At 46.7% G+C, this 25,113-nt stretch overlaps 7 non-coding genes across 7 annotated transcripts; 5 read left to right on the plus strand and 2 right to left on the minus strand.

The window, feature by feature from the left end:
- The first annotated feature begins 14,885 nt into the window (after positions 1–14,885).
- Positions 14,886–15,049, plus strand: LOC145465737 (U1 spliceosomal RNA). Its single transcript, XR_014041687.1, has one exon. It is a non-coding gene; the product is annotated as a U1 spliceosomal RNA (small nuclear RNA).
- Positions 15,050–15,935: 886 nt separating this feature from the next.
- LOC145465118 (5S ribosomal RNA) lies at positions 15,936–16,054 on the minus strand. The gene has a single exon (XR_014041520.1). It is a non-coding gene; the product is annotated as a 5S ribosomal RNA (ribosomal RNA).
- A 449-nt stretch (positions 16,055–16,503) lies between these two features.
- Positions 16,504–16,695, plus strand: LOC145466209 (U2 spliceosomal RNA). Its single transcript, XR_014041842.1, has one exon. It is a non-coding gene; the product is annotated as a U2 spliceosomal RNA (small nuclear RNA).
- A 5,912-nt stretch (positions 16,696–22,607) lies between these two features.
- Positions 22,608–22,771, plus strand: LOC145465744 (U1 spliceosomal RNA). The gene has a single exon (XR_014041689.1). It is a non-coding gene; the product is annotated as a U1 spliceosomal RNA (small nuclear RNA).
- Positions 22,772–23,657: 886 nt separating this feature from the next.
- LOC145465125 (5S ribosomal RNA) lies at positions 23,658–23,776 on the minus strand. Its single transcript, XR_014041522.1, has one exon. It is a non-coding gene; the product is annotated as a 5S ribosomal RNA (ribosomal RNA).
- Positions 23,777–24,225: 449 nt separating this feature from the next.
- Positions 24,226–24,417, plus strand: LOC145466216 (U2 spliceosomal RNA). Its single transcript, XR_014041843.1, has one exon. It is a non-coding gene; the product is annotated as a U2 spliceosomal RNA (small nuclear RNA).
- Positions 24,418–24,644: 227 nt separating this feature from the next.
- LOC145465636 (U1 spliceosomal RNA) lies at positions 24,645–24,808 on the plus strand. The gene has a single exon (XR_014041662.1). It is a non-coding gene; the product is annotated as a U1 spliceosomal RNA (small nuclear RNA).
- The last annotated feature ends 305 nt before the right edge of the window (positions 24,809–25,113 follow it).

Here is a 25,113-nt window from a genome sequence, read left to right on the forward strand (position 1 = left end):
GCACATATTTATTTATCCATCTTTATTGTTCTTTTGTTTGCTCTGTTGGCGTTATATATTTTTGCTGGTGAATATTTAATCTAGTGGTAGAAGGACTTCTGCGTTCTACCTTATTTTCGTTCGTTTTATCTGGCACTTTGTACCTTTACCGATACTTCTCGATCTCTGATCGTTTAGTTCATTTTATTTGCGTTTTTCCCTCTTAGATTTTTGATCTTTGAGGTTTTTTTCCTTTCTTGTTTACGTTATTTGCTTGCCGCTTTGTGTGGGTGTGGTTGTCACCTTCACTCGCGGCTTTCATTTTGCTTGTTTCACGCTTGCTTTTTTCCTATTTGGTACTTTGTACCAGTTTCGATACTTTTCGATCCCTGATCGTTAAATTCGACTTGTTTCTGTTTTCCTCACTGATCGTTGATCTTTGAGGTTTTTGCTATTTTGCTTGCTCATTTTGCTCTTGCTTTGTGAGGGTGTGGTTCTCACCTTCACGCGCCGCTTTGTATAGCTTGCTTACATAGCTTGTTTAGTTTCGTTGTCGCTACGTTTTTTCGTCCGGCTTCGTTTATTGCTTTTCTTGTTCGTCGCTTTATTTTTTTGTCCGTTTCTTATTTAGTCCCTGGTTCATTTTTGTGGGCTAAATAATTTTATCTACCTTGTGCTTGTTTTTTCGCCGAGCTCGGCCTTTGTTTTCGGCCTTTCTGTCCTTTATTGTTTCCGTTTCCCTTGGCGCTGCTTGTTTTCGTTCTAGCCTCTTTTCCCTTGGCGCTCGCTTGTTTTTGCATCTGGCCTTTTCCCTTGGCGTTTGCTTGCCTTTGTATTCACCCTTTTTATTTCGCACGCTTATCTAGTGTGTTTCTGGGTGTTTCCTTCACCCATCCGGCTTAACTTCTTTTTGCGTGGCTGTTTTTTCGCGCGCTTCTTTGTGTCTATTTTCACCCATCCGGCTTAACTTTTTCGGCGTTCTTTTTCGCGCGCTTTCTTCGTTTATATTAGTAATTTTAAGACAGCAAAAGTCTGTCACTTGTCTTTATTTCATATTTGTTTTTTTGAGTAGGCAAAAGTCTTACTCTTAATAATTTGTAATTTATTATTTCTCGAGTAAGCAAAAGTCTTGCTCTTGATTTTTTCCGAATTTAAAATAATTTAGAGTTGTTTGAGTGGGCAAAGTCCGGCTCTTAATAATTTAGAATTTATAATTGTTTGTTCTTTATAATTGTGTGAGTAAGTAAAAGTCTTACTCTTAATATTTAGTAGTTATAACTGCTTGAGCAACTAAGTCTTGCTCTTAATAATTTATAATTTATTATTGTTTGGGTAAGCAACAGTCTTACTCTGAATAATTTGTAATTTATTATTTCTCGAGTAAGCAAAAGTCTTGCTCTTAATTTTTTCCGAACTTAAAATAATTTAGAGTTGTTTGAGTGGGCAAAGTCCGGCTCTTAATAGTTTATAATTTATAATTGTTTGTTCTTTATAATTGTGTGAGTAAGCAAAAGTCTTACTCTTAATATTTAGTATTTATAACTGCCTGAGCAATTGAGTCTTGCTCCTAATAATTTATAATTTATTATTGTTTAGGGTAAGCAACAGTCTTACTCTTGATAATTTGTCCTTTATAACGTTTTCAATCCAATTACTTTAATCTCTCACCATGCGTCTGGCCAAAACTGTTAACATCCAAATTGGTCGCAAATTGGTTGGCAAGTCTAAGGACGAGATTATGAAGGCTGTCTTTGACTGTTTTAGCCTGTATGGGGTAATTGCCGTCCAAATTGGTTATGACGTGGTGAGGGTTTCTTTCACCACGAGTGATGGTTTCAGGCATGCCATGGAAAACTCTAGTGTCACGCTTTTTGGTTTGCGGTGCCCCATTCTTGGGGGAGGTCCTCCTCTCACCTCCCTTCACATTTTTGACTATCCCTATGAGGAGGATGATGGTGACATCGCTCGGGTCTGTTCCGACTTCGGTGAAGTCAAGAATGTTAAAAAACAAAAGTATATTTCAGACCCGAACATCTTCACGGGAACGCGGCTTGTTTCTGTCGCTTTGTCTTCTTCCCCGCCCCGCTCTTTAACCATTGGTGGCTATCAATGTAGAGTGTGGTACAAGGGCCAGCCCCTTGTCTGTAACCTTTGTGCTGTGCAGGGTCATAAGTCCGCTGATTGTCCCAACAAGGACAAGTGTCGTCGCTGTGGGGTTTCTGGGCATTTTGCCCGCCATTGTACAAATGCGTGGGGCTCAGCTGCCGGTAGTGCAAATTCATCATCCGGGCAGGCCTCTGGTCGGGATGATCCTGCACCGGGGCAGGCCTCCGGTGGCCAGAGTGGTCCTGCGCCGGTCCCAACCTCTGATGGTTACACCTCTCTTGCCTCTATCACCGAGGCTAATGCGGCTTCGTCGCGAGCCGTCGCTGTTGATTCTTCTGGGGGAGACCCCCCTGCTGATCCCTCTGGTGGAGACCCCTCTGTTGGTCTCTCCAAGGAGGACCCTCCTGCTGTTCAGGCTAGTGACTCTAATCAAGTGTCTCCTGCCGATGGCTATCTTTTTACTTGTGGGCAACCTATGTCTGAGGATGTTGCCCCGGTTGTTGCTGAAGTCAGTGACTCTCAGTGTATTGCTGCTGAGGCTTCTGTTACTGCTGCTGCTGCTGCTGTTGTTGTGTGTGAGGATCGTGAGGTTGTTGAGGCTGTGGTTGATGAAGGGGATGCTAGCTTTTTGAGTCAGAGCATCCTTCAGAGTGTTAAGCCCGCTACACCGGATGTTAGTCCAGGGCTGGTTTCTTCCCAATCCTCCCCTGGTCTTTCATCCTCGTCTTACGGGACTAGAGAACTTAAGACTAAGGCGAAGAGTGTAGTTGGCAAGCTTTTACAGAAGAACCGGTCATCACCTGTGTCGGTTAATTCTAGGGTTGGTGGTCAGTCACTGCAAAGGTCTGGCTCTCACTCTAAGTTACCTGTAGTTATGTCCGACAGGCCTCTGTCGAGTAGGCCTCGCGCCAGAAAGACCTAAACATGGCTTCTTTCTTGACAATTAATGTTAATGGTCTGCGTGACCATAACAAACGTTTGTCTTTTTTGCAGTGGCTTAGCCACCTCGCCGTTGATTTTGTCTGCTTGCAGGAGACTCATGTCTCTAGCTGTTTTGAGTGTGACTCCTGGTTCTCTTCATACGGATTTTTGACCGTATCTTCCCCAGGATCCACTCGCTCCTGTGGTTCTGTCATCTTATACAGATCGACCTTCTCTTTGTCTAAGGTTGCTTTTGACAGTGAAGGTCGTTTTATCTTGGCGCATTTCTCTCAAAACGATGTGACCTTTGGCGTTGCCTGTGTTTACGCCCCAAATAGGAATCCTGAGCGGAATGATTTCTTTGCTTATTGTGCCGACCAAATTGATCCTGTGGTGCCCACTGTGCTGTGTGGGGATTTCAATGCGGTTTTCGATCGGTCTCTTGATCGCCGTGGAGTTAACCTTTTTGACACCTCTCGTGAGAGTTCTCTTACTCTTGGAGATCTTTTTCGCGACTGTTGTGTCATCGACATCTGGCGCTCGTTGCACCCCACTACGGCTGCCTTCACTTGGCTTAAGCCGGATGGGACTTCTTCTTCCCGCATTGATTTAGTTGGGTGCCCTCATTCTTGGCTTCATCGAGTGGATTCTTGTCAAATCTTGTCTTGCCCCTTCTCGGACCACTCTGCTGTTGTCCTTAAGGTCTCAATCCCGGAACCAATTCCTCGTGGTCCAGGTAGATGGAAGCTCAACTCATCTGTCCTCGCCGATGCTGACTTTGTAGCTTCTATCAAGTCCTTCTGGCTGGCTTGGAAGCTCAAAAAGAACTCCTTTGACTCCCTCCTCTCCTGGTGGGATCGAGGTAAAGAACGAATCAAAGGTCTTGCCATTAAGTATTGCAAAGAGAAGTCCCAACGTCAGAACATGTCTCGGTCCGTCCTTAGTGCTCTTGCGGATCATTTGAAGTCCAAAATCGATCAGGGGCATGTCTCTTTCTTGCCCATTTATCAAAATGTTTCCTCTAAAATAGCTGCTCTTGATCTCTCTGCTGCGCAGGGAGCAAAGGTTCGCTCCAGAGTCAAGTGGGCTGAGGAGGGTGAGACCTCCTCGCGTTATTTCTTAAAGCTAGAAAGGAAAAGAGGAACTCTTGATTGGATTTCCGCTATGAAAAATTCTGATGGCTCTATAGTCTCTGACTTAGATAACATTTGTAAATCTTGGACGGACTTCTACTCGTCACTCTTCTCTGCTGATGATATCGACAGTGATGTTCAAGCTGATCTGTTGTCTCATCTCTCATCCTCCCTTTCTGTGGAGCAAGCGAGTGATTGTGAGGGCTACCTCACTGTCAGTGAGGTGCATGCTGCCCTCAATGGCATGGCTAGGGGTAAATCTCCTGGATCTGATGGCCTTCCCATGGAATTCTACATCACATTCTGGGACATTCTTGGGCCTGATCTAGTTGAGGTTCTTAATGCCTCTCTTGACTTGGGCTGCTTGTCATCTTCCCAGAGGGTTGCCTTGATCTCTTTAATTTATAAAAAAGGGGATAGACTACTTCATAAAAACTGGCGTCCCATTAGTCTTCTTAATGTGGATTATAAACTGTGCGCACGCGCCCTTGCTGGCCGTCTTCTTAAGGTCCTGCAGCATGTCATCCATCCTGACCAGACCTGTGGGGTTCGAGGGCGTTACATCGGAGAAAATGTTGCCTTGCTGAGAGACGTTGTCCATTATGTTAATGATAATAACCTTCCGGCTGCGATTTTGGCTCTTGACCAAGAAAAGGCTTTTGACAGGGTTGATTGGAATTTTCTCCTTTCTACTCTAAATCACATGGGCTTCGGTCCTTCTTTTATATCTTGGGTCAAGCTTCTTTATTCTAACATTCGCAGTGCTATCCTTATCAATGGTTATACCAGTAATCCGTTCTGGCCGTCTCGCGGTGTGCGTCAAGGGTGCCCTTTGTCACCCTTGCTCTACGTTATATCCATCGAGGTTTTGGCTGCCAACTTGCGTTCGCATCCATCTATTGTTGGCTTAAGGCTACGTGGGATCCCTGACCCTTTGCCGGTCCTTTCCCTGTATGCTGATGACACTTCTGTTATCTCGACTTCGGATGATGCTACTCGTGCTGTCTTCTCCACTTATGAGAGGTTTGAAAAGGGAACTGGCTCTAAGCTCAATCTTTCTAAATGTGAGGGTCTGTGGCTTGGTGCTTGGCGTAATCGCTCCGATTCTCCTGTGCCAATTGCATGGTCGTCTGTTAAAATCAAGGTGCTGGGGGTCTTTCTTGGAAACGGCCTCATGGACGATTCTAACTGGCTTCCCCGTATTGAGGCGGTGGAGAAATGTCTGAACTCTTGGCGCTCCAGGACTCTATCCTATGGTGGTAAGGCCATTGTCTCCAATGCACTTGCCCTGTCTAGGGTATGGTATATTGCTTCTTTGGTCCCAATGCCTCCTTGGGCCTTGTCGGAACTTAATTCGCTTGTCTTTAAGTTTTTTTGGAGCGGCAAAAGGGATCTTGTAGCTCGAAACGTCGTCTTTCATTCTCACGAGAATGGTGGCTTTTCTGTTGTGTCCACTGATTTCAAGGTACAGTCGCTCCTTGTTCAGTGGATTAAACGTTTCGCGTCTTCTCCCAGTGGTTGGGTTGGCCTGATGACTTTTTGGTTTACTTTCTTTTTTAATGCCTCCCCCTTGGAAGTCTTTTCTGATCCTTTTAATTTTGACCCTGATGTCTTACCTCCTTTCTATGCCGCTTTGCTCAAGGCTTGGCGTGCTCTTGGTGGCTCTGGGTCTCCTTCTGGTCTTGTTGTTGCCTCTTCGATGACTCGTCCAATTCCTGTCGAGTCCATCACCTGCAAGCTGTGTTATCAGCTCCTGCTCTCCCTGAATCCTTGCCGTCCACATTGCGTTGTCAAGTTCCGTCAGGCTTTTCCTAATCTGGATTGGCTCTCGACCTGGCAATCTCTCTTTTTCTTGCCTCTTGATAGGCAAGTTATCGACCTAAATTGGAAAATTGCTCATGGCGTCTTATACACAGCTGAGAGGCTTTGTTCTTTTGGTTATGACATCCCCAAAGCATGTTTTTGTGGCTTTCATCTTGAAAGCTCTGACCATCTCTTTTTTTCTTGCCCTCTCGCTCAAAGTGGAATTGCTTGGATCCAGTCTCTTCTCTTTTTGGCTTCTCCTCTGGCCCCTCCCATTGAATTGCGGCACATGCTTTTTGGTTTCAGTAGCGATGAGTTCCGTTGTGTTCCCAAGGTCTTTGCCTACCTTCTAAATGTGTGCAAATTCCTTGTCTGGTCTCAGCGTAACGACTTCCGTTTTCGCTCTGAGCGGCCAAGTGCTCTTAAGCTTCTGGCATGCCTCAAGTCTCGAACTCGTTTTTACTTACCTCTGTTTTTCAAGCGCTTCATCTCTTCTCGCCGCCGTCGCTTTTTCAACCGTCAATGGGGTGCCAATGGTGTCATTGGCATTGTCTCTGGGGAAGTTTTTGATCTTCGTCTTTAAGCTTATCTTTGCTGCATGGTCGCCTTTGCTGGTTGTACTGTGGTTTACATAGCTTAGTCCCATACTGGACTGTCTTTGCTACATGGTCGCCTTTGTTGGTTGCACTGTGGTTTACATAGCTAAGTCCCACTCTGGACTGTCTTTGCTCCCTGCTGTGGTTTACATAGCTTAGTCCCATTCTGGACTGTCTTTGCTGCATGGTCGCCTTTGTTGGTTGTACTGTGGTTTACATAGTTTACATAGCTTAGCCCTTTTCTGGACTCTCTTTGCTGTATGGTCGCCTTAATTGGTAGTACTGTAGTTTTCCTAGCTTTGTCCTATTCTAGACTGTCCTTGTACTGTAGCTCGTTTTGCTTAGTCCTATTCTGGACTCTCTTTGCTGTATGGTCGCCTTAATTGGTAGTACTGTAGTTTTCTCAGCTTTGTCCTGTTCTGGACTGTCTTTTGCAGCTCAGTCGCCTTAATGGTTGTTCTGTGTTGCCTTTTAACTTACTTTAAATTGTCTACCTAGTTCAACCCTAATTTGGGTTCATTGTCTTTGTAACGTGTTCCTCGCTGCTCGGTCGCCTTTGTTGGTTGTACTGTTGACACGTTGTTATCATCTTGTACATAGGCTTTTATCCTCTGCTTTTATGTAGTCTTTTTAATTCTGTAGGTGAGGCGGGGTTCGACTCCCCGGCGAAGTTGGCGGGCCGGCCTCGTATGAGGGTGCCCCCTTACCTTGGCGGTTCTTTTAGCTTTTTTAATCGTATTTAATGGAAGGTGGGCATTGCACTCCGCCCATCGAACCGCCTAAAATACAAAAAACTTACCTGACGCGGGCTTTTGGGCTTTTGGTAAGTGTCTGTCCCTCTGCGGATTCCGAGAAAAAAGAGAGAAATCAATTGTTTTCGTGAGTGCACATATTTATTTATCCATCTTTATTGTTCTTTTGTTTGCTCTGTTGGCGTTATATATTTTTGCTGGTGAATATTTAATCTAGTGGTAGAAGGACTTCTGCGTTCTACCTTATTTTCGTTCGTTTTATCTGGCACTTTGTACCTTTACCGATACTTCTCGATCTCTGATCGTTTAGTTCATTTTATTTGCGTTTTTCCCTCTTAGATTTTTGATCTTTGAGGTTTTTTTTTTCCTTTCTTGTTTACGTTATTTGCTTGCCGCTTTGTGTGGGTGTGGTTGTCACCTTCACTCGCGGCTTTCATTTTGCTTGTTTCACGCTTGCTTTTTTCCTATTTGGGACTTTGTACCAGTTTCGATACTTTTCGATCCCTGATCGTTAAATCCGACTTGTTTCTGTTTTCCTCACTGATCGTTGATCTTTGAGGTTTTTGTTATTTTGCTTGCTCATTTTGTTCTTGCCTTGTGAGGGTGTGGTTCTCACCTTCACGCGCCGCTTTGTATAGCTTGCTTACATAGCTTGTTTAGTTTCGTTGTCGCTACGTTTTTTCGTCCGGCTTCGTTTATTGCTTTTCTTGTTCGTCGCTTCATTTTTTGTCCGTTTCTTATTTAGTCCCTGGTTCATTTTTGTGGGCTAAATAATTTTATCTACCTTGTGCTTGTTTTTTCGCCGAGCTCGGCCTTTGTTTTCGGCCTTTCTGCCCTTTATTGTTTCCGTTTCCCTTGGCGCTGCTTGTTTTCGTTCTAGCCTCTTTTCCCTTGGCGCTCGCTTGTTTTTGCATCTGGCCTTTTCCCTTGGCGTTTGCTTGCCTTTGTATTCCCCCTTTTTACTTCGCACGCTTATCTAGTGTGTTTCTGGGTGTTTCCTTCACCCATCCGGCTTAACTTCTTTTTGCGTGTCTGTTTTTTCGCGCGCTTTTTTGTGTCTATTTTCACCCATCCGGCTTAATTTCTTTTTGCGTGTCTGTTTTTTCGCGCGCTTTTTTGTGTCTGTTTTCACCCATCCGGCTTAATTTTTTCGGCGTTCTTTTTCGCGCGCTTTCTTCGTTTATATTAGTAATTTTAAGGCAGCAAAAGTCTGTCACTTGTCTTTATTTCATACTTGTTTTTTGAGTAAGCAAAAGTCTTACTCTTGGTATTTTGTAATTTATTATTTCTCGAGTAAGCAAAAGTCTTGCTCTTGATTTTTTCCGAATTTAAAATAATTTAGAGTTGTTTGAGTGTCCGGCTCTTACTAGTTTATAATTTATAATTGTTTGTTCTTCATAATTGTGTGAGTAAGCAAAAGTCTTACTCTTAATATTTAGTAGTTATAACTGCTTGAGCAATTAAGTCTTGCTCTTAATAATTTATAATTTATTATTGTTTGGGTAAGCAACAGTCTTACTCTTAATAATTTGTAATTTATTATTTCTCGAGTAAGCAAAAGTCTTGCTCTTAATTTTTTCCGAATTTAAAATAATTTAGAGCTGTTTGAGTGGGCAAAGTCCGGCTCTTAATAGTTTATAATTTATAATTGTTTGTTCTTTATAGTTGTGTGAGTAAGCAAAAGTCTTACTCTTAATATTTAGTATTTATAGCTGCTTGAGCAATTAAGTCTTGCTCTTAATAATTTATAATTTATTATTGTTTGGGTAAGCAACAGTCTTACTCTTAATAATTTGGCTATTTAAAGTTCTTTATAACTGTGTGAGTAAGCAAAAGTCTTGCTCTTAATATTTAGTATCTATAACTCCTTATTTGTATTATTTAGTTTCAATCCAATTACTTTAATCTCTTATCATGCGTCTGGCCAAAACTGTTAACATCCAAATTGGTCGCAAATTGGTTGGCAAGTCTAAGGACGAGATTATGAAGGCTGTCTTTGACTGTTTCAGCCTGTACGGAGTAATTGCTGTCCAAATTGGTTACGACGTGGTGAGGGTTTCTTTCACCACTAGTGATGGTTTCAGGCATGCTATGGAAAACTCTAGTGTCACGCTTTTTGGGTTGCGGTGCCCCATTCTTGGGGGAGGTCCTCCTCTCACCTCCCTTCACATTTTTGACTATCCCTATGAGGAGGATGATGGTGACATCGCTTGGGTCTGTTCCGACTTCGGTGAAGTCAAGAATGTTAAAAAACAAAAGTATATTTCAGACCCGAACATCTTCACGGGAACGCGGCTTGTTTCTGTCGCTTTGTCTTCTTCCCCGCCCCGTACTTTGACCATTGGTGGTTATCAATGTAGAGTGTGGTACAAGGGCCAGCCCCTTGTCTGTAACCTCTGTGCTGTGCAGGGTCATAAGTCCGCTGATTGTCCCAACAAGGACAAGTGTCGTCGCTGTGGGGTTTCTGGGCATTTTGCCCGCCATTGTACAAATGCGTGGGGCTCGGCTGCCGGTAGTGCAAATTCATCGTCCGGGCAGGCCTCTGGTCGGGATGATCCTCCACCGGGGCAGGCCTCCGGTGGCCAGAGTGGTCCTGCGCCGGTCCCAACCTCTGATGGCTACACCTCTTTTGCCTCTATCGCCGACGCTAATACGGCTTCGTCGCGAGCCGTCGCTGTCGATTCTTCTGGGGGAGACCCCCCTGCTGATCCCTCTGGTGGAGACCCCTCTGTTGGTCTCTCCAGGGGGGACCCTCCTGCTGTTCAGGCTAGTGACTCTAATCAAGTGTCTCCTGCCGATGGCTATCTTTTTACTTGTGGGCAGCCTATGTCTGAGGATGTTGCCCCGGCTGTTGCTGAAGTTAGTGATTCCCAGTGTATTGCTGCTGAGGCTTCTGTTACTGCTGCTACTGTTGCTGTTGTTGTGCGAGAGGATTGTAAGGTTGTTGAGGCTGTGGTTGATGAAGGGGATGCTGGCTCCCTGAGTCAGAGCATCCTTCGGAGCGTTGAGCCTGCTGCACCGGATGTTAGTCCAGGGTTGGTTTCTTCCCAATCCTCCCCTGGTCTTTCATCCTCGTCTTACGGGACTAGAGAACTCAAGACTAAAGCCAGGAGTGTAGTTGGCAAGCTTTTGCAGAAGAACCGGTCATCACCTGTGTCGGTTAATTCTAGGGTTGGTAGTCAGTCTCTGCAGAGGTCTGGCTCTCACTCTAAGCTACCTGTAGTTGCATCCGACAGGCCTCTGTCGAGTAGGCCTCGCGCCAGAAAGACCTAAACATGGCTTCTTTTTTGACAATTAATGTTAATGGTCTGCGTGACCATAACAAACGTTTGTCTTTTTTGCAGTGGCTTAGCCACCTCGCCGTTGATTTTGTCTGCTTGCAGGAGACTCATGTCTCTAGCTGTTTTGAGTGTGACTCCTGGTTCTCTTCATACGGATTTTTGACCGTATCTTCTCCAGGATCCACTCGCTCCTGTGGTTCTGTCATCTTATACAGATCGACCTTCTCTTTGTCTAAGGTTGCTTTTGACAGTGAGGGTCGTTTTATCATGGCGCATTTCTCTCAAAACGATGTGACCTTTGGCGTTGCCTGTGTTTACGCCCCAAATAGGAATCCTGAGCGGAATGATTTCTTTGCTTATTGTGCCGACCAAATTGATCCTGTGGTGCCCACTGTGCTGTGTGGGGATTTCAATGCGGTTTTCGATCGGTCTCTTGATCGCCGTGGAGTTAACCTTTTTGACACCTCTCGTGAGAGTTCTCTTACTCTTGGAGATCTTTTTCGCGACTGTTGTGTCATCGACATCTGGCGCTCGTTGCACCCCACTACGGCTGCCTTCACTTGGCTTAAGCCGGATGGGACTTCTTCTTCCCGCATTGATTTAGTTGGGTGCCCTCATTCTTGGCTTCATCGGGTGGATTCTTGTCAAATCTTGTCTTGCCCCTTCTCGGACCACTCTGCTGTTGTCCTTAAGGTCTCAATCCCGGAACCAATTCCTCGTGGTCCAGGTAGATGGAAGCTCAACTCATCTGTCCTCGCCGATGCTGACTTTGTAGCTTCTATCAAGTCCTTCTGGCTGGCTTGGAAGCTCAAAAAGAACTCCTTTGACTCCCTCCTCTCCTGGTGGGATCGAGGTAAAGAACGAATCAAAGGTCTTGCCATTAAGTATTGCAAAGAGAAGTCCCAACGTCAGAACATGTCTCGGTCCGTCCTTAGTGCTCTTGCGGATCATTTGAAGTCCAAAATCGATCAGGGGCATGTCTCTTTCTTGCCCATTTATCAAAATGTTTCCTCTAAAATAGCTGCTCTTGATCTCTCTGCTGCGCAGGGAGCAAAGGTTCGCTCCAGAGTCAAGTGGGCTGAGGAGGGTGAGACCTCCTCGCGTTATTTCTTAAAGCTAGAAAGGAAAAGAGGAACTCTTGATTGGATTTCCGCTATGAAAAATTCTGATGGCTCTATAGTCTCTGACTTAGATAGCATTTGTAAATCTTGGACGGACTTCTACTCGTCACTCTTCTCTGCTGATGATATCGACAGTGATATTCAAGCTGATCTGTTGTCTCATCTCTCATCCTCCCTTTCTGTGGAGCAAGCGAGTGATTGTGAGGGCTACCTCACTGTCAGTGAGGTGCATGCTGCCCTCAATGGCATGGCTAGGGGTAAATCTCCTGGATCTGATGGCCTTCCCATGGAATTCTACATCACATTCTGGGACATTCTTGGGCCTGATCTAGTTGAGGTTCTTAATGCCTCTCTTGACTTGGGCTGCTTGTCATCTTCCCAGAGGGTTGCTTTGATCTCTTTAATTTATAAAAAAGGGGATAGACTACTTCATAAAAACTGGCGTCCCATTAGTCTTCTTAATGTGGATTATAAGCTGTGCGCACGTGCCCTTGCTGGCCGTCTTCTTAAGGTCCTGCAGCATGTCATCCATCCTGACCAGACCTGTGGGGTTCGAGGGCGTTACATCGGAGAAAATGTTGCCTTGCTGAGAGACGTTGTCCATTATGTAAATGATAATAACCTTCCGGCTGCGATTTTGGCTCTTGACCAAGAAAAAGCTTTTGACAGGGTTGATTGGAATTTTCTCCTTTCTACTCTAAATCACATGGGCTTCGGTCCTTCTTTTATATCTTGGGTCAAGCTTCTTTATTCTAACATTCGTAGTGCTATCCTTATCAATGGTTATACCAGTAATCCGTTCTGGCCGTCTCGCGGTGTGCGTCAAGGGTGCCCTTTGTCACCCTTGCTCTACGTTATATCCATCGAGGTTTTGGCTGCCAACTTGCGTTCGCATCCATCTATTGTTGGCTTAAGGCTACGTGGGATCCCTGACCCTTTGCCGGTCCTTTCCCTGTATGCTGATGACACTTCTGTTATCTCGACTTCGGATGATGCTACTCGTGCTGTCTTCTCCACTTATGAGAGGTTTGAAAAGGGAACTGGCTCTAAGCTCAATCTTTCTAAATGTGAGGGTCTGTGGCTTGGTGCTTGGCGTAATCGCTCCGATTCTCCTGTGCCAATTGCATGGTCGTCTGTTAAAATCAAGGTGCTGGGGGTCTTTCTTGGAAACGGCCTCATGGACGATTCTAACTGGCTTCCCCGTATTGAGGCGGTGGAGAAATGTCTGAACTCTTGGCGCTCCAGGACTCTATCCTATGGTGGTAAGGCCATTGTCTCCAATGCACTTGCCCTGTCTAGGGTATGGTATATTGCTTCTTTGGTCCCAATGCCTCCTTGGGCCTTGTCGGAAATTAATTCGCTTGTCTTTAAGTTTTTCTGGAGCGGCAAAAGGGATCTTGTAGCTCGAAACGTCGTCTTTCATTCTCACGAGAATGGTGGCTTTTCTGTTGTGTCCACTGATTTCAAGGTACAGTCGCTCCTTGTTCAGTGGATTAAACGTTTCGCGTCTTCTCCCAGTGGTTGGGTTGGCCTGATGACTTTTTGGTTTACTTTCTTTTTTAATGCCTCCCCCTTGGAAGTCTTTTCTGATCCTTTTAATTTTGACCCTGATGTCTTACCTCCTTTCTATGCCGCTTTGCTCAAGGCTTGGCGTGCTCTTGGTGGCTCTGGGTCTCCTTCTGGTCTTGTTGTTGCCTCTTCGATGACTCGTCCAATTCCTGTCGAGTCCATCACCTGCAAGCTGTGTTATCAGCTCCTGCTCTCCCTGAATCCTTGCCGTCCACATTGCGTTGTCAAGTTCCGTCAGGCTTTTCCTAATCTGGATTGGCTCTCGACCTGGCAATCTCTCTTTTTCTTGCCTCTTGATAGGCAAGTTATCGACCTAAATTGGAAAATTGCTCATGGCGTCTTATACACAGCTGAGAGGCTTTGTTCTTTTGGTTATGACATCCCCAAAGCATGTTTTTGTGGCTTTCATCTTGAAAGCTCTGACCATCTCTTTTTTTCTTGCCCTCTCGCTCAAAGTGGAATTGCTTGGATCCAGTCTCTTCTCTTTTTGGCTTCTCCTCTGGCCCCTCCCATTGAATTGCGGCACATGCTTTTTGGTTTCAGTAGCGATGAGTTCCGTTGTGTTCCCAAGGTCTTTGCCTACCTTCTAAATGTGTGCAAATTCCTTGTCTGGTCTCAGCGTAACGACTTCCGTTTTCGCTCTGAGCGGCCAAGTGCTCTTAAGCTTCTGGCATGCCTCAAGTCTCGAACTCGTTTTTACTTACCTCTGTTTTTCAAGCGCTTCATCTCTTCTCGCCGCCGTCGCTTTTTCAACCGTCAATGGGGTGCCAATGGTGTCATTGGCATTGTCTCTGGGGAAGTTTTTGATCTTCGTCTTTAAGCTTATCTTTGCTGCATGGTCGCCTTTGCTGGTTGTACTGTGGTTTACATAGCTTAGTCCCATACTGGACTGTCTTTGCTACATGGTCGCCTTTGTTGGTTGCACTGTGGTTTACATAGCTAAGTCCCACTCTGGACTGTCTTTGCTCCCTGCTGTGGTTTACATAGCTTAGTCCCATTCTGGACTGTCTTTGCTGCATGGTCGCCTTTGTTGGTTGTACTGTGGTTTACATAGTTTACATAGCTTAGCCCTTTTCTGGACTCTCTTTGCTGTATGGTCGCCTTAATTGGTAGTACTGTAGTTTTCCTAGCTTTGTCCTATTCTAGACTGTCCTTGTACTGTAGCTCGTTTTGCTTAGTCCTATTCTGGACTCTCTTTGCTGTATGGTCGCCTTAATTGGTAGTACTGTAGTTTTCTCAGCTTTGTCCTGTTCTGGACTGTCTTTTGCAGCTCAGTCGCCTTAATGGTTGTTCTGTGTTGCCTTTTAACTTACCTTAAATTGTCTACCTAGTTCAACCCTAATTTGGGTTCATTGTCTTTGTAACGTGTTCCTCGCTGCTCGGTCGCCTTTGTTGGTTGTACTGTTGACACGTTGTTATCATCTTGTACATAGGCTTTTATCCTCTGCTTTTATGTAGTCTTTTTAATTCTGTAGGTGAGGCGGGGTTCGACTCCCCGGCGAAGTTGGCGGGCCGGCCTCGTATGAGGGTGCCCCCTTACCTTGGCGGTTCTTTTAGCTTTTTTAATCGTATTTAATGGAAGGTGGGCATTGCACTCCGCCCATCGAACCGCCTAAAATACAAAAAACTTACCTGACGCGGGAGGTACTGTGATCAAGGAGGCAGTCCTCTCAAGGCGAGGCCCTTTCATTGCACTTCGATCGGGTTGACCCTTGCGATTACCCCAAATGTGGGTAACTCGAGCGTATAATTTCTGGTAGTGGGGGCCTGCGTTCGCGCTCGCCCCCGAAAAAGTGCAAGTGTTGGCCCTGTGAATGGTGGATGGTTAATGATTGACGCTTTGCTTTGTTCGTCAGTTGGCCGGGCCGGGCTGGACGACTGGGCACAGTGAACAACGAAGGAACGTGTCAAGCAAGGCAAGGATTTCCAGCTGCAACTGAAAAGGCGAGTGCGCTGGAACTCGTGTTGTCATGCATCCATGTTGTACTGAACTGAAGATGGTGGCTTTTCCGATTTGCGTTTGTTTCGGCAGGCGGTCAATCATTGACTCGATCCCCGCCAAGTTTGTCCTCGAAGTAACGTTCGTCGACTTACAGTATGGAAAGAGCAAAGGACAAGGAAAGTAACAGGAGAAGTGCTGGCCAAACCGTGAGTTGATTTCTACCTTACGATTGTTGTGTTGGTGGTTCGTTGACTAAACTAGACAACGGTCCGAGCCTCCGTCATTCTCCAAGTCAAGTCATGAATAGAATTGTTTTGACGGCTCGAATTCGTGTCGACCGTTAATATGCAACGGCTCGCGTGTGTTGTTTGCTTTGCCGTTGTTGATCGGGCGCATTTCTTTGGGAATTGGCGTAGTTTTCCGCACTTTTAGCTGCTTGAAAACCGTTCGGCAAGGCAGAATATCATTTTGCTTCGAATTATTTGATGTCACACACGCCAATTTGATGTCATAAATAACCGTTTCGCACGCGAACGTTAGCGCGCGAGACTTCGATTCTAATTTATCCCGCGATCATTTTAAGGGTACTTTTCATGTTTTCTAGCTATCTTTTGAGTCTCCTGAAATGTGTAAAAAGTTATTTGTGCTTTCCAGCCACTGGAATAGCCAAAGGTGGTAGTAAAAGAAAGAAAAAATGAACATATGCAAAATAAAACGGCCGAGAAAATGAAAAGTCTACAACACGGGGTATTCCCAGGCGGTCACCCATCCAAGTACTAACCCCGCCCGACAGGGCTTAACTTCGGTGATCGGACGAGAACCGGTGCTTTCCCTGTGGTATGGTCGTAGACAAGAGAAAGGGCTGAAAATTTAGTCTTTTAAACGAGCCACCAAAGCAAAAGCAAAGCAATAATAGCAACCAGCAATCTTTTAGCAGGCATTTCTTGACTTCTCTGCAAGTTGTATGCACGTGGAGAGCGAATGTTGATAACGTAGCCGTTTTTTTTCTGCCTGTGTCTGTAGCGCTATCTTAGTAACGGAGTCATTACAGGTCTTTAACATGTTGCCTCGTTTTGGAGGGCAAAAAGGTGTTTGATCTCACTCACCCCTGGAGGCACGTTATCAACTTTGCTGCTGATTTTTGTGGACTTGTGTTGTAGAACAAGTGCGTCTACGACGGCAACTTGCTCCATGGCGTCGGCCTACAGTCGGCTCCAGGCCCCTCGGCGACAGCATATTGACCACCATATCTCAAAGGGGGAAACCCTGGACCACCCTCCTAGGGGAGGGAAGGTCCGGTATCGCTTCTCGGCCTTTTGGCTAAGATCAAGTGTAGTATCTGTTCTTATCAGCTTAATATCTGATACGCTGCTCATTGAGCAGCTCATATATTAAACTGATTTTTGGAACTGGGCTGTGGAAAAGAGGCTTGCCTCGTCCCAGCCACGGGTTGCCTCGGTATAGCACTACCTCCGAGTGCGGCCCACTTCCCCTCGGGGAAGAAACCTTCATTCAATCAAAGAAAGAAATCAAAGAAAGCCTCCTCCTGACACTAATGTCTGGCGTTTTTCTCTGTCGGCAGGCACAGACTGAGGAGGGAAGCTACTCTAGAGCCGCCTAGAAGTGAGGCTGGAGGTTCTAGCACGCCCGCAAAGCACTACCACAAGGATATAGAGGTAAGGAGGTTTGCCTTTGACGGCCCCCGCGTCAAGAATTTTCATACTTACCTGACGCTTTGGAGTGTATGGCCGGAGGCCCTATCCTTGTGGTGTGCCAAAAGTCTTCGCTCCCGTCTCTTTGGGTGAGTTCGCCAGTTCGCTGGTTGTAAAGCTTTTTGAGCTTTCTGCGTTTTCGACGCTACATTTTTCATCATCTTTTTTGGGCGATTTTCGGCGCCATATTTGCTTCGAGTTTCTTGTTCGTTGTTTTGAATAGTTGTTTGGTTGGAGTGGGGCGCCCATCCGGTGGGGTGCACGCCCATCCGGGCTTAACTTTTCCTTTTCCCCATCTGGGGTTTGTGTTTTTCATTATGGTGCGCCGTTCTTTGTCGCGCACTGTCGATCTTGATTGTAAGGGCTTCTCAGCTGAGACTACAGCCCCTGACGTTGCTAAGTGGGTTTTGGAGTACTTTGTTATTAACCATCCAAATTACAAAGTTGTTTCAATTCAATTGTGTTCAGGGCGTGTCGCCCGTGTTTCATTTAGTGATGAAAGCAATTCTGCCAAAGAGACCTTGGAGGAGTTGGGTGAGGTTACCATCAATGAGGTACGATGTCTAGTCATTCGTCCTGCACCTCCCCCTCCTCGGGTAGTTAACGTGTTGGTTTATAACTACCCTTTTGAATTCCCTGATGACCCTGTTGCCACTGTTCTTGGCAATTTTGGTGTTGTTAAAAATGTGGGGTACCAGCGGTGGACTAACATCCCCGATGTGTGCACTGGCACTCGGTTAGTCCGTATGATTGTTAAGAAGGTCATCCCCCGTTTTGTTTTCGTTGAAGGGTTCCGGTGTAAGGTGTGGTATCGTGACCAGCCCTTGACCTGTGATATCTGCTCCAAGGGTGGTCACAAGGCTTCTGCTTGCCCCGACAAAGGCAAATGCCTGAGATGTCATCAGCCTGGCCATGTTGCGCGCCACTGCCCCAATCCATGGGGTGTTGCTGGCAATCCCCCTCCTGTTACGGGTCGGCAACATGCTGAAAACCCTGATGCTAGGTTTGAGTCGGTGTCGGATGACGCGCAGGCCATGGCGTCTGCATCTTCGGAGGATCGTGTGTTGGGTGATGCAGCCAGTGTGGCTGAAGCGGTTGTCACCGCCTTCAGTCAATCTGATGGTGTAGCAAAAGAACCGGATGTGGTGGTTGTGGATGATGGGCATGTGGCTCTGGATGAGCGCTTTAATCAGTTAGATGAATTGGACTCTCAATTGAGTCAGTCAATTATTACAAATTGTGAATTACGTAATGGCTCCCAGATTAATAACAATAACTGTAATTTAAGTAATAGTAATGGTAGTGAGTCTATCTTTAGTGATAATGTAAGTGAAAGTCTTATTGAAAATGGAAATAATAATGTTAATGAAAGTAGTAGTAGTATTGCCACTCCTGTGGATACCGAGATGCCTCAGGCGTCTGATCCACGTAAGCGGGCCATTTCGGGGGATTCCTCCGAGGATGTTGAGAGTGGACCTTCTGTTCCCTCTTCTTCATCTCCCGTGCCCAAGCCTAAGGTTCCTTCCAAAAAGCTCAAGAAGAGTACTGGCACTCCTTCCCCTGTGAGCGTTGAGGGTGGGTCCTCTGCTCCCTCCTCCTCATCTGCTCTACCTGTTCCTAAGAGCTCGTCCACCAAGCCTAAAAGGGGTACTGATGCCTCCAGCCGGTTGCCACCTGGGGTTGTTTCGGCAGCACGCCTGGCCAGGGCGAGGTCGTTTATTAAAAAGTGATTCTTTTTTGATTTTGGATGGCTACTTATCTTTTTTGTGTGATGGCTTTGTCCATCCTCACCTTAAACTGTAACGGTATTCGGGATCAATCCAAACGGGCTGGTCTCGTGCAGTGGTTGCGATCTCTCCCTGCGAGCGTGGACGTTGTCTGCCTCCAGGAAACTCATTGTATCTCTGTTTCTGAGTGTTCCTTGTGGTTTCAGTCTTCTGGTTTTGGTTCTGCTGTGTCCCCTGGTTCTGCTCATTCTTGTGGCTGCATTGTTTTGTTTCGCTCTTCGTTAACCTTGGTAAATTCGTGGTGTGATGTTGATGGGCGTCTCTTGCAATGTGAATTCTCGTTTTGTGCCAAATTATTTCGTGTTTGTTGCATTTATTGTCCGAATCGTAACCCTGCTCGGGATCAGTTCCTGGATGACCTCCATACTAGGGTTGATCCTTTGTTACCAACTATCCTTGCTGGCGACTTTAACACGGTCTTAGACCGTTCCCTTGATCGTTCTGGCTCTGATCCCTCTGACTCTTCTCGTGAGAGCTCTTCTTCCTTGCTGAACCTTTTTGATTCCTGCTGTGCCATCGATATTTGGAGGTACTTACACCCCTCGGCCTCAGGTTTTACCTGGACCAGGTGGAATGGGAGTCTTGCGTCCCGTATTGATCTCATTGGTGTCCCTTATGTTTGGGTATCTTCTGTCTCGTCTTGTGATCTCGTCCCGTGTCCTTTTTCTGATCATTGCGGTGTCTCTCTGTCTGTTGTTGTTCCGGACGTCATTCCCCCTGGTCCAGGTCTCTGGAAACTTAATGTTTCTGTCCTGGAAGATGAGGAGTACATCAAGCTCATCACTGATGCTTGGTCATCGTGGCGCGCCTCCATCCCTCGCTTTCCTTCTTTGGCTAAGTGGTGGGAGAAGGGGAAAAGCATCATTAAGGGCCTCACGATTCGTTTTTGCTGCGACAGATCTGCTGCTCGTTCCAGAAACAGGGACCTCCTTGTCCGCCTTGCTGACCATCTCAAGGCTAGGATCGATGCCGGGTCTGTCTCCTGTCTTGCCCCTTACCATGGGGTCCTGTCTCAATTGGCCAACATCGACGCTGAAGCTGCTAAGGGGGCGCAGGTTCGCTCCCGCATACGATGGGTTGAGGAAGGTGAAACCTCCTCTGCCTATTTTTTCCGTCTTGAAAAGAAAAATGCTGCTGATCGCTGGATCTCGGCTTTGAGGGAGAGTGATGGTTCTATCATTTCCTCTCCTCAGGATTTGTGCCACTCCTTTGCGTCCTTTTACTCCTCCCTGTTCACTGCTGGTACCACTGACCCCTCTGTCCAGGCTTCTCTTCTTGGCAACCTCTCATCTTCTTTGTCTCCTGACCAAGCTGCTGTGTGTGAAGGTCATCTTGCTCTTGGTGAATGCTTTGCGGCTCTCCAGGGCATGGCTAGGCGTAAAGCCCCTGGCCTCGATGGCCTTCCCATGGAATTCTATCTTAAGTTCTGGGATGTCCTTGGTTCTGATCTTGTTTCTGTCCTCAATTCGTGTCTGGATTCCGGCTGTCTATCTCTTTCTCAACGTCGTGGTGTTATTTCTTTGTCTTTTAAGAAGGGTGATCGCTTGGATCCTCGTAACTGGCGCCCGATCACCCTCTTAAATGTTGATTACAAGCTAGCTGCTCGTGTAATCGCTGGTCGATTGCTCAAGGTCATTCATTTGGTGGTCGACAAAGATCAGACTTGTGGGGTCCCTGGCAGATTCATCGGCGAAAACGTTGCTCTTCTTCGTGACGTCGTTGAGTTTGCCTCTTCCTCTGGCACCCCCATCGCCATTCTGTCTCTTGACCAAGAGAAGGCCTTTGACCGTGTTGACTGGGCTTTCATGCGCTCCACTCTGTCCTCCATGGGTTTTGGCCCTTCTTTCATCTCTTGGGTTGACTTGTTTTATTCTCGAGTCCAGAGTGCAGTCAATGTTAATGGCTATCTTTCTCCCTTTTTTAGCTTGTCTCGGGGTGTCAGGCAGGGCTGTCCCCTGTCTCCTCTTCTTTATGTTCTCGTGTCCGAGGTTCTTGCAGCTAATATCCGTTGCAACCCTCGTATTCCTGGTCTCTCTCTTCCTGGTCTGCCTCCGTTGTCCCCCATTTCCCAATACGCTGACGATACATCGCTTATTTTGACATCTGATGATTCCATCAAGGCCTCCTTTGAGGTGTATTCTCTGTTTGAGAAAGCTTCTGGCTCAAAACTTAACCAGTCCAAGTCCAAGGGTCTCTGGCTTGGTAGCTGGTCTGGTCGCATTGACCCTCCAGTTGCTTTGGAGTGGAGCTCCGTCAAAATTAAAGCCCTTGGGGTTTTTGTGGGTGTTGGGAATCTTGAGGAAGATAACTGGCGGCCTCGCATCACTGCGGTTGACAACGTTCTTAAGTCTTGGCGTGCTCGCTCCTTGTCTTTTCGTGGCAAGTCTCTTGTCATCAATGCCTTGGCCCTCTCTCGGATCTGGTACGTGGCCTCTTTGGTTCACATGCCACCTTGGGTCCTGAGAGAGCTCTCTGCCTTGGTCTTTTCCTTTTTCTGGAGCGGCAAGCGCGAACTGGTTTCTCGCTCGGTGGTCATTCAATCTCCTTTGCTTGGTGGTTTTTCTGTTGTTGACATTAAATTCAAAGTCTGGTCTCTCCTCGGTCAGTGGGTTAAGCGCTTTGCCTCTTCTCCTTCTGGCTGGGTGTCCTTCATGTCTTTTTGGTTCAAGTCTTGTTTTGATGCTTCCCCGGCTGAAGTCTTTTCTGACCCTTTTTCCTTTACCTCGAGTCTCCTGCCGCCTTTCTACAAGTCGCTCCTGATTGCGTGGCAGAGTCTTGATGGTTCGTTTTCGGCGTCTCGCCGTTCCTTGGTTTTTGGCTCTCTCTGTCCTCATTTTTGTACTCCTGTTTCTTATATGACCACCAAATCCTGTTATTTGTACCTTCTTTCCGAGAACGTTGTTCAACCGCATTGTGTTGTGAAGTTTGCGTCCACGTTTGGTGTCCTTTATTGGCCCACCACGTGGCGCTCTCTCACTTTCTTCGATCCCGATCGCCAGGTTATTGACCTCAATTGGAAGATCGCTCATGGCGTTCTCTACACCGCGCAGCGTCTTGTTTCTTTTGGTTTGCCAGTCCCTCTGTCTTGTTTTTGTAGTGCCCCCATTGAGTCTCTTGAGCATTTGTTCTTCTTTTGTCCTCTTGCTCAGAGTGTTTTGTCTTGGCTCCAGTCTCTTATGTTTGGCTTCTCCCCTATGTGCCCTGTTATTCTTCCTCGCCACGTTCTCTTTGGTTTTAACTCTGATGAATTGCGTGCTACTCCTCGTGTCTTTGTTTATCTTCTTAATGTTTGTAAGTTCGCTATCTGGCAATCCCGGAATGATCACCGCTTTCGTGACATTCCTCCGGGCGCTGCGACTGTGATCATCAAGGTGAAAACTCATATGCGTTTCATCCTTCCGCTGTTTTTCAAGCGTTTTAAGTCCTCCCGTCGACAGCGTTATTTTCATCGTCAATGGGGCGCTCGCGGTGTAGTTGCTTCTGTGGCTGCTGGTCAGCTTACCCTCAGCTTGTAATTCTTGCTTGGCCCTATTTTGGGTGTTTCTGTTTAGCTCGGCTCCCTTTGCATGGTCCTAATCTGGGCATTTTTGTTTCGTGTCCTCTTGTACTGGGTCTCCTTAGTTGGTGTACTGTACTGAGGCTTGTGTCCTGTTCTGTTATGTATAGTCTGTCTTGTTTTATTTGTTATGTGCGTGGGGTTTTGGGTTTGGGAATTTCTGGAAAAGGTAGGCAGGGTTCGATTCCCTGGCGAAGTTGGCGAACTGGCTACTTTTGTAGGTGTTCCCTACCTTAGGTAGACCCATTAGTGTTGGACTTGCACTGTATCCACGCTATGGATGAGGCTGTCAGTCGGCGGGCATTGCACTTCCCGTAAGGGAGCCCGGCCGTCTACCTTAAACATAAAAAAACTTACCTGACGCGGGAGGTACTGTGATCAAGGAGGCAGTCCTCTCAAGGCGAGGCCCTTTCATTGCACTTCGATCGGGTTGACCCTTGCGATTACCCCAAATGTGGGTAACTCGAGCGTATAATTTCTGGTAGTGGGGGCCTGCGTTCGCGCTCGCCCCCGAAAAAGTGCAAGTGTTGGCCCTGTGAATGGTGGATGGTTAATGATTGACGCTTTGCTTTGTTCGTCAGTTGGCCGGGCCGGGCTGGACGACTGGGCACAGTGAACAACGAAGGAACGTGTCAAGCAAGGCAAGGATTTCCAGCTGCAACTGAAAAGGCGAGTGCGCTGGAACTCGTGTTGTCATGCATCCATGTTGTACTGAACTGAAGAAGGTGGCTTTTCCGATTTGCGTTTGTTTCGGCAGGCGGTCAATCATTGACTCGATCCCCGCCAAGTTTGTCCTCGAAGTAACGTTCGTCGACTTACAGTATGGAAAGAGCAAAGGACAAGGAAAGTAACAGGAGAAGTGCTGGCCAAACCGTGAGTTGATTTCTACCTTACGATTGTTGTGTTGGTGGTTCGTTGACTAAACTAGACAACGGTCCGAGCCTCCGTCATTCTCCAAGTCAAGTCATGAATAGAATTGTTTTGACGGCTCGAATTCGTGTCGACCGTTAATATGCAACGGCTCGCGTGTGTTGTTTGCTTTGCCGTTGTTGATCGGGCGCATTTCTTTGGGAATTGGCGTAGTTTTCCGCACTTTTAGCTGCTTGAAAACCGTTCGGCAAGGCAGAATATCATTTTGCTTCGAATTATTTGATGTCACACACGCCAATTTGATGTCATAAATAACCGTTTCGCACGCGAACGTTAGCGCGCGAGACTTCGATTCTAATTTATCCCGCGATCATTTTAAGGGTACTTTTCATGTTTTCTAGCTATCTTTTGAGTCTCCTGAAATGTGTAAAAAGTTATTTGTGCTTTCCAGCCACTGGAATAGCCAAAGGTGGTAGTAAAAGAAAGAAAAAATGAACATATGCAAAATAAAACGGCCGAGAAAATGAAAAGTCTACAACACGGGGTATTCCCAGGCGGTCACCCATCCAAGTACTAACCCCGCCCGACAGGGCTTAACTTCGGTGATCGGACGAGAACCGGTGCTTTCCCTGTGGTATGGTCGTAGACAAGAGAAAGGGCTGAAAATTTAGTCTTTTAAACGAGCCACCAAAGCAAAAGCAAAGCAATAATAGCAACCAGCAATCTTTTAGCAGGCATTTCTTGACTTCTCTGCAAGTTGTATGCACGTGGAGAGCGAATGTTGATAACGTAGCCGTTTTTTTTCTGCCTGTGTCTGTAGCGCTATCTTAGTAACGGAGTCATTACAGGTCTTTAACATGTTGCCTCGTTTTGGAGGGCAAAAAGGTGTTTGATCTCACTCACCCCTGGAGGCACGTTATCAACTTTGCTGCTGATTTTTGTGGACTTGTGTTGTAGAACAAGTGCGTCTACGACGGCAACTTGCTCCATGGCGTCGGCCTACAGTCGGCTCCAGGCCCCTCGGCGACAGCATATTGACCACCATATCTCAAAGGGGGAAACCCTGGACCACCCTCCTAGGGGAGGGAAGGTCCGGTATCGCTTCTCGGCCTTTTGGCTAAGATCAAGTGTAGTATCTGTTCTTATCAGCTTAATATCTGATACGCTGCTCATTGAGCAGCTCATATATTAAACTGATTTTTGGAACTGGGCTGTGGAAAAGAGGCTTGCCTCGTCCCAGCCACGGGTTGCCTCGGTATAGCACTACCTCCGAGTGCGGCCCACTTCCCCTCGGGGAAGAAACCTTCATTCAATCAAAGAAAGAAATCAAAGAAAGCCTCCTCCTGACACTAATGTCTGGCGTTTTTCTCTGTCGGCAGGCACAGACTGAGGAGGGAAGCTACTCTAGAGCCGCCTAGAAGTGAGGCTGGAGGTTCTAGCACGCCCGCAAAGCACTACCACAAGGATATAGAGGTAAGGAGGTTTGCCTTTGACGGCCCCCGCGTCAAGAATTTTCATACTTACCTGACGCGGGAGGTACTGTGATCAAGGAGGCAGTCCTCTCAAGGCGAGGCCCTTTCATTGCACTTCGATCGGGTTGACCCTTGCGATTACCCCAAATGTGGGTAACTCGAGCGTATAATTTCTGGTAGTGGGGGCCTGCGTTCGCGCTCGCCCCCGAAAAAGTGCAAGTGTTGGCCCTGTGAATGGTGGATGGTTAATGATTGACGCTTTGCTTTGTTCGTCAGTTGGCCGGGCCGGGCTGGACGACTGGGCACAGTGAACAACGAAGGAACGTGTCAAGCAAGGCAAGGATTTCCAGCTGCAACTGAAAAGGCGAGTGCGCTGGAACTCGTGTTGTCATGCATCCATGTTGTACTGAACTGAAGAAGGTGGCTTTTCCGATTTGCGTTTGTTTCGGCAGGCGGTCAATCATTGACTCGATCCCCGCCAAGTTTGTCCTCGAAGTAACGTTCGTCGACTTA

The sequence above is a fragment of the Orbicella franksi genome, chromosome 1 (genome assembly GCF_964199315.1).
Source record: "Orbicella franksi chromosome 1, jaOrbFran1.1, whole genome shotgun sequence".
Taxonomy (NCBI): Eukaryota; Metazoa; Cnidaria; class Anthozoa; order Scleractinia; family Merulinidae; genus Orbicella; species Orbicella franksi.